General features: G+C 34.4%; 1 pseudogene; it reads right to left on the bottom strand.

The window, feature by feature from the left end:
- Positions 1-1,963: 1,963 nt before the first annotated feature.
- On the bottom strand, positions 1,964-3,697 carry LOC113248126 (spliceosome-associated protein CWC15 homolog; annotated as a pseudogene).
- Positions 3,698-8,483: the final 4,786 nt, after the last annotated feature.

Raw genomic sequence — 8,483 nt, 5'->3', positions numbered from 1 at the left:
ATAAGGGTTTGCCAATTTCATCTTGTCAAGGAATCAACTCCTACATTTGGTTAACATTTTTCTATTATTTTTCTGTTCTTAATTTCACTTATTTCTATTCTAATATTTATTATTTATTTTCTTCTTTTAACTGTGGGCTGATTTGTTTCTCTCTTTGTAGTTCCTTAAGGCATGGAGTTAATGTTGCTAAATTGGGATCTTTTTTTGCCTTTTATTGTAGGCTTTTATTGGTATAAATATTCCTCTTAAAACTTTTTGCTTTATCCCATAAGTTCTGGTATATTGTACTTCTCTTTTTTTTTAGAAGCTTTTTATTTTCCCTTTGAGTTTTCTTTGATTTATTGATTGTTTGGGAGAGCATTGTTTAATTTCATGTGTTTGTAATTGTTTTTCGTTTGTTTGTTTGTTTGTTTGTTTCCTCTATTGATTTCTAGTTTCATGTGATTGTGAGCAGAGAACATGTTTGGTATGATTTCAATCTTCTTGAATTTGTTGATTTGTTTCATGGCCTTACATAGTGTAACCTAGAAAATGTTCCATGTGAGCTTGAGAAAAATGTGAATTCTGCTCTTATTGGTTAGAATATTTTAAATATGTCTTAGGTCAGTTTGGTCTACAGTGCTCTTCAAATTGCTGTTTTCATATTGATTTTCTGTCTGAATGATTCATCCATTGCTGAGAGTTCAGTATTAAGTTATCCAACTATTATCATATACTTTCTATTTCTCCATTTAGCTGTTAATTTTTGCTCTATATATTTAAGTGCTCCAAAGTTGATGGCAAAAATATTACAAATGTTATATTTTCTTGATATATTGACCCTATTATCATGACCTTCTTTGTTCCTTTTTTTTCATTTTTGGTTAAAGTTTATTTTGTCTGATATAGGTATAGCTACCCCTGTTTTTTGGGGGGTTTTTTTGGTGTTTTTGTTGTTGTTACCATTTGTTTGAAATGTTCTTTTCAATCCCTTTTTTCTAAGTCTACATGTGTCTTTAACGCTAAGAGAGTCTCTTGTACATAACATATTGTTGGAATTTTTTTTTAATCCATTAAGCCATTCTTTGCCTTTCAATAGCAAAACTTAATCCATTTATATTTAAAGTAATTAGTGGTAGATAAGAACTTACTATTGTCATTTTGTTTCTTGGTTGTTTTATAGATCCATTGTTCCTTGTTTCTTATCCTGCTGGGTTTTGTGTGTGTGTTTTATCTTTAGTATCAATATTCTTTAACTCCTTTAATCCTGTTTTTGTTGTTATTGTTGTTTTTAATTTTACTACAGAATTTTTACTTTTGGTGACCATGAAGCTTACATAAAATATCTTAAATTTATAACATCCTATTTTTATTGATAAAAACTTAACTTTAATAGAATTTGTAAACTTTAAACCTTCACTCTTCATGTTTTAGGTTATTGCTTTTATAATTTGCATTTTTTGTGTGTATTGTGTAACAATAAATTATTGTAGTTATGGCTATTTTATTATGTTTTTTTTTCTTTTTTACTTTTAAACTAAAGTTTTAAGGGAGTTATGCACCCTATTACCATATTGCAAAATCTAACTATATCTATATATTTACCATTACCAGTTTGATTTGTGCTAACTGGTGTTCTTTTACTTCCAAAGAACTGTCTTTAGTACTTCTTATAAGGCAAATCTGGTTTCAATAAACTCCCTTAGATTTTTTTTTTTATGGGGAAGATGTATCCCTTCTTTTGTTTCTCAAGGACAGCTTCAGCAGGTGTAGAACTCTTGGGTGACAGTAATTTTCTCTCAATATTTTATGATGTCATTCCTCTCTTTCCTGGTCTGAAAAGATTCTGTTGGGAAATACACCAATAGTCTTATAGCAGTTCCTTTGTATGTAATTCTCTCTTTTCTCTGTTGCTCTTAAAATTATTTTCTATTTTTAACTTTTTAAAATATATTATACGGTCTTTAATTAAGTACATAAACTACTATTTAATATATTTCTCCATGAACTTTTTGTGAAATTCAGATCACAGTGTATCATTTACAAATATTTTGTCATTCTTCTTTCTTTTTTGAATTAATTTATTTGTTTTAGAGAAAGAGAGCACAAGCAAGAGGGGCAGGGAGAGGGAGAAAATCTCAAGCAGCCTGACTCAGGGCTTAATCCCACAATCCTGAGATCATGGCCTGAGCTGAAACCAAGAGTCAGATGCTTAACTGACTGCACCACCCAGGTGCCCCTTGTCTTTCTTCTGATAATCTACACCATTTACACAGTTCTTGAAAACAGCATCATCATCCTACTTTCTTTTAACTTTGAAGTTGGCCTGAAACTGTGATGGGCCAGTGAGATTGAGAGGGTTTCCACTCAAAATGTCTTCCATATGTATTTTTTCTTCTTCAGCTTTCTCTTCTTGTTCATTCCTGGACTGATCTCAGCTCCTTCATTTTTATTTTTTTCTAGTTCTGCAAGAGGTGCTTATCATTACTCCCCTCTTCAAAATTTTCATTTTCATCTCTCCAGTCTGTTGGAAGATCATCTGCATCAAGGTTGACAGCAGGAATCTGGTCTAAGCAAGACTTCTTTGACACTGAAGAGAAGATTATATGTTCTTATGTTAGAGAATCTCTATATTTCTCTCTTGCACCAGCTTGCTCTCTCTCTTCCAGCTCTCTCTTACAGCCATGGTTCCAAACTTCTTCAGAGGCATCCTAAATAGTTTGTCTATATTTTATCTTTGTATGAGAAGGTAGGTCTCTACTCAGGCTCCTCTTCTAAATTTTATAGGTTTGCTTTGACCAGTCAGCTCAGTTTGGGTTTCTGGGTGTGTCTGCTGATAATGTCCTTAGGCATTTAGGTCCAACTATCATGATCTATATTTGAATGAGACATCTGTTTGAGCTCTGAGAAAGAGGATGGGGGCTTTATCACTCACTGAGAATAATTAGATAAGACTGCTGGCTTGCTTCCCTGCTAGGGAGGTTGGTTGCAGGATGGACTCCATATTTTTCTAGGTTATCTTATCAGACTTGCTAGATGGTTGGGACTAGGTACTGCATTCAGAAATAGATGAGGCTATGAGATAGCTTTCCTGCTTTGGCCAGGCAGTAGGATGTGTCCAGAGCTTATATGGTTCATTGTTTGTGAATGCAAATCAGATCACAGTGTATCTGATTTCCCTAGTCACCTGAGGTTACTGGTTTTGCTCTGCAAATGGGAAAAGCCTATGGGCTGTGCTCTCTGTTCAAATGTAATTGTTTATAGGCCTGTTGAATGGGTTATGCAGCTTCCCATATGCTCTGGGTTGGCTCCCTGGGGACAGGCTAAAGGCTGTATTCAGTGATAAGAAGGACTACAAATTAGATTCCTTGCTTGTGCACAGTAAAATAAGCAACTCTAATGCTGATAAAGCTCTTTGTTGTTTCAACCCAAGCTGACTACACCCCAAATACTCTGGCCAAAGAGGGCTACTGGCTTCGTTTACTAAACTGTCCACTCTATCTGCTTTTCTCTAGGTTTGAGCACTGCTTGAAGACACAATTTTCAGCAGTTTTTGCCAGACTTCTGATCAGTTGGGGCTGGAAGACACTCTTCACAGAGGATGAGGCTATGTCTTGGCTACTTTGCCTGAGTGGGAGGGGGACGGGCCACTCTAGGTCACTCTAAATTTCTAAAATAGATTCTCCACTTAGGAGGGGCCAGGAGTTACCCTCCTCATCCTTGATTATGAATTAATCTACCATGGTTGTTTGCCTGCCTATGCATAGCACAAGAATCCTTCATGCCCTGTACTGGCTTTCCTCTGGGTGAAATTAGCACACATTTTGGCGGAATACTACTGGGCAGTCCAGCTTCCCTTTGGGTCTATGGGACCAGAAGACACTCTCTACAGCAAGTGGAGTCTGTGATTCAGCTTCTTGCCTGGGCATGGGCAAACTGGGTTCTAAGTCCAGTAATATTTCTTATTTAAGAATCCAAATCAGGCAGATCTACACTCTGCCAAGTTTCCTGGTGAGAATGTGCCCCTGACTTGGCTCTGCAGATGAGTGAAACCACTAGTTGGGATAACATTAGGGCACTGCAGGCATGAACTCAGGTTATCAAGACCCATGTGTTGGTTTTGTCAACCCCACTTCACCTGTGTGTCACAGTCAGATTCTCCATGGTTGAGCCCCAAGGATTTCTCTGCAATTGCTATAGTATTAGATCAGAGTAGGGCTCCCACAAAGTGACCCCAGTGCTGGACAGGCAAGGAAGATTGTGTCCTCTTCATTCTCTTTTCCCACTGGATGAACCAGAGATTCAGGGGAGACCTCTTGACATGATAGTTCATGTCCTGAGAAGGGACAATATAGTCAATGTGTAGCTACTTCTCTTACCCCCTAAAGCAGTCTGTGTTGGTCTGTCTTTTGGGGGGAGCCTCAGCCTCACCCCTATGTTCCAGAATTTTCTCAGTGTTGTTTTGTCTTGAGTAGTTCTTAGTTGTTCCTCTTTAGAGGGGAAGAAGAGTCAGGAACAACCTATTTCACCATCTTGATAATGTCCATCTAATATTTTTTAAATGACAAATGTATAGAAATAAATAACAGATTAATTATTTCTGGGGATTATGGATAGCGTAGGGTTGAGCAGGAAGTGAATATGGATATAAAAGGAAAATATGAAGGCTCCTTGTGATGATGGTAATGTACTGTATCTTGACTATACCAGTATCAATATCCTGGTTATAATAAATGTAATATAATTGTGTAAGCTGATACCATTGGGGTGGAGAGTGAGTAAAGGCAATTTTTCTGTATTATTTCTTACAACAATGTTTGAATCTGCAATTATCCCAAAATAAAAATAAAAGTAATAATATAAGTATATAACAAATAATATTTTTTAAACTATAATTGTGCAACTCATTATATGGAAAAAGTGAAGGTTTCAAGAAAATAGATTGGGAAGCTTACAACCAGGTAAGGGAAAAGGAAGCAAAGTGGAAGAAGCTACACCACTAGAGAAGTTCTCATGCAAGTCACAGCCCTAATACGTGGGCTCAACAATACTGAGATTTCATTTATTATAGAATTATTATAATTGTTGTATAATAATTATTGTTAATAATTATTATAATTAATTTTTTATAAAATTATTAAACGATCTTCCACCTCGTATCTCACCACCATACCAGCAGGGTTCCAACATAGTCAAGTGGATTATAGCTGGAAGAACTGTAAGATACAGACTGTTTCTGAGTTAATGTATTAGGGTATTCCAAGGTCAAGAGGAGAGACAGAAACACAGACACAAGAATTTGAAGCTTCTGGTCCCAAAAGCATTAGCAAATATTAAGCACAACCCACCTCCCAGCCAAATTAATATTTATTTTTATGCTAAATACCTACATACATCAGTCTTATTACCCAATACAAAATGTCTGGGTTTTAACAACAACAAAATTATAAGACATGCCTATATTCAAGAAAAAAACACATTCAGAACTAGACTCAGATGGGACCCAGATTGTTAGAATTATCACATAGGAAATTTAAAATATAATAATAAAATATCTTAAAGGCTATAATGAAAAAAGAAAACATTATATATATAATGTATCAATCTTAAATATGTATGTATCCAACAATAGAGCATCAAAATACATAAAGCATAAATAAAGTAAAAACTGAAAGACTGGTAGAAGTAGACAAATTACACTCCCATAGTTGGAGGTTTCAACAACCCCTACATATTCATTACATATATACAATATATTCTACATATGTATGTTCATTATATATATATATATATATATACATATATATATATATATATATAATGTTCATTACATATATGTAATGAAAGCAGAGAGATGGAAACTCTAAAAATGAATTTAAAAATAGTAAAAATTATACATAAAAAATAAAAATTATTTTGATGGGTTTGTCAGTAGACTGCAAGCAGCCAAAGAAATAAGTGTTTTTGAAGAAAGATCAATAGAAACTTCCCAAACTGATATCCAAAGAAGAAATAGAATGAAAATAACAGAAAAAAACATTAAGTACTATGGAAAAGTTTCTAAAGGTGTTATATGTGCATAATGGGAATATCAGAAGGAGATGAGAGAATAGAGCAGAATAAATATTTGAAGTGATAATGACTGAGAATTTTCTAAAATCAGTGATAGATAAAAGATTACAGATCTGGAAATCCAAAGAACACCCAGAGAATGACTACCCTCTCTCCCATACCCCACCCTTCAAAAAAGAAAGAAAGATAAAAGAAAGAAAAAGGAAAGAAAGAAAGAAAGAAAGAAAGAAAGAAAGAAAGAAAGAAAAGAAGAAGAAGAAGAAGAGGAAGAAGAAGAAGAAGAAGAAGAAGAAGAAGAAGAAGAAGAAGAAAGAAGAAGAAGAAGAAGAAAGGAAGAAGGAAGAAAAGAAGGAAAAGAAGAAGAAAGAAGAAGGAGGAGGAAGAGAAGGAGGAGGAGAAGAAAAAGGAGAAAGGGAGGGAGGGATGGACGGACAGAGGGAGGGAGGGAGGGAGGGAGGAAGGAAGGAAGGAAGGAAGGAAAAAATATATTGGTGTACTATAGTTCAATTGCAGAGAACAGTTTGAAAGAAAACAAAGCAAATAAAATAGAGGAACACAGATAAGAATTACAACAGTTTTCACATCAGAAACATCCAAAAGGAAAGTGTAGTGAAATATTTAAAGTGTTAAAAAAAAAAACCCTCACCAATTTAAAATTGTATATCTAGTGAAGTTGCTTTAAAAAGTAAAGAAGAAATAAAGATTGTCTTAGAAAAAATAAAGGGGGGGTGGGGGCAGAGATTCAGTGCCAGCATACCTACTGTGCAAGAGATGTTATAAGAAAATTTTCAGGTAGGAAACAAACAAGCAAAAAAACAAACCAAAACAAAACAAACAAAAAATAACTTAGATGGAACCTAAAGAAGTGAAATGCATCAGACAAGTAATAAATGAAAATAAAACAAAATTATTAATACTTCTGATTTTTTCATTGATTTAAAAGATAACAGTTTGAAACAATAATAGTAACAGTGTATTGGGTGATCATAGCATATGAAAAAGTGAAATCAATGGCAAGAATGCCACAAAGGACAAAAGGGAGGAATTAGAGATATTTAGTTATAATTGTACTATACATGAAATGTCATAGTGTTATTTGAAGGTAGACTTCAGTTAGTTCGGTGTATGTAGTAACCTATAGAGCAACAAATAGAGAGTTTTTGTAAATAAGTGTAATTGATATGCTAAGAAAATAAAATGGAATCCTATAAAAATGTTCAATTACCATATGATTTCACTCATATGTGGAATTTAAGAAACAAAATAAATGAGCAAAGTCAAAAAAGAGAGAGAGGCAGACAAACCCAGAAACAGACTCTTAACTATAGAGAACAAACTAATAATTACCAGAGGGGAAGTTGGTGGAGGGATGGGTTAATCAGTGATGGGGATTAAGGAGTGCACTTGTGATGAGCACTGGATGTTGTATGGAAGTGTTGCATCACTATATAGTATACCTGAAACTAATATTACACTGTATGTTAGCTAACTGGAATTCAAATAAAAACTTTAAAAACAAGTTCAGTTAGGGGTGCCTGGGTGGCACAGCGGTTAAGCGTCTGCCTTTGGCTCAGGGCATGATCCTGGCATTATGGGATCAAGCCCCACATCAGGCTCCTCTGCTATGAGCCTGCTTCTTCCTTTCCCACTCCCCCTGCTTGTGCTCCCTCTCTCGCTGGCTGTCTCTATCTCTGTCGAATAAATAAATAAATAAAATCTTAAAAAAAAAAAGTTCAATTAAAACCAGAGAAATGCAACAAAAGGAATAATTATACACATGTTAAAATTAATCTAACTTTATAACTATTTAATTTTAATGTGCATGGTCTGAATACACATATTAGAAAACAGAAACTGTCAGTGAATAAAAAAGCAACACTCAAATATATGTTGTCTACAAGAAACCCACAAGAGTAAAGGAATTGAAAAAGACATCACACACTAATACTCATTAAAAGAAAGCTGGGATATCCATACTGATTTCAGGCAAAGCAGTCTTTAGACAAGGACATTGTTAGAGATAAAGAAAGGCGTTACATAATGTCTCTCCAAGAATATGTATCAATCTTAATTATGTATGTATCAAACAATAGAGCATCAAAATACATAAAACATAAATAAAGTAAAAACTGAAAGAACTGGTAGACAAATTACACTCCTATAGTTGGAGATTTCAACAACCCCTTCAGTGATTGATAGATCAGGCAGCCAGAGAATCAATAAGGAAATATTTGATGTGAATAGCAATATTAACCAAATTGATCTTACTGACATTTATACAATACTCTATCCAACAACCACATAATACACATTCTTTCAAGAGCCCATGAAACATTAAACAAGAATACATTCTCAGCCATAGAATATTCTTTGGCAAATTCAAAATAATAGAAATCATGCAAGGCATATTATTAGATCACATGAAATTAAAC

Source organism: Ursus arctos, unplaced genomic scaffold (assembly GCF_023065955.2).
Source record: "Ursus arctos isolate Adak ecotype North America unplaced genomic scaffold, UrsArc2.0 scaffold_30, whole genome shotgun sequence".
NCBI lineage: Eukaryota > Metazoa > Chordata > Mammalia > Carnivora > Ursidae > Ursus > Ursus arctos.
This window is presented reverse-complemented; position numbering and strand designations above follow the sequence as displayed.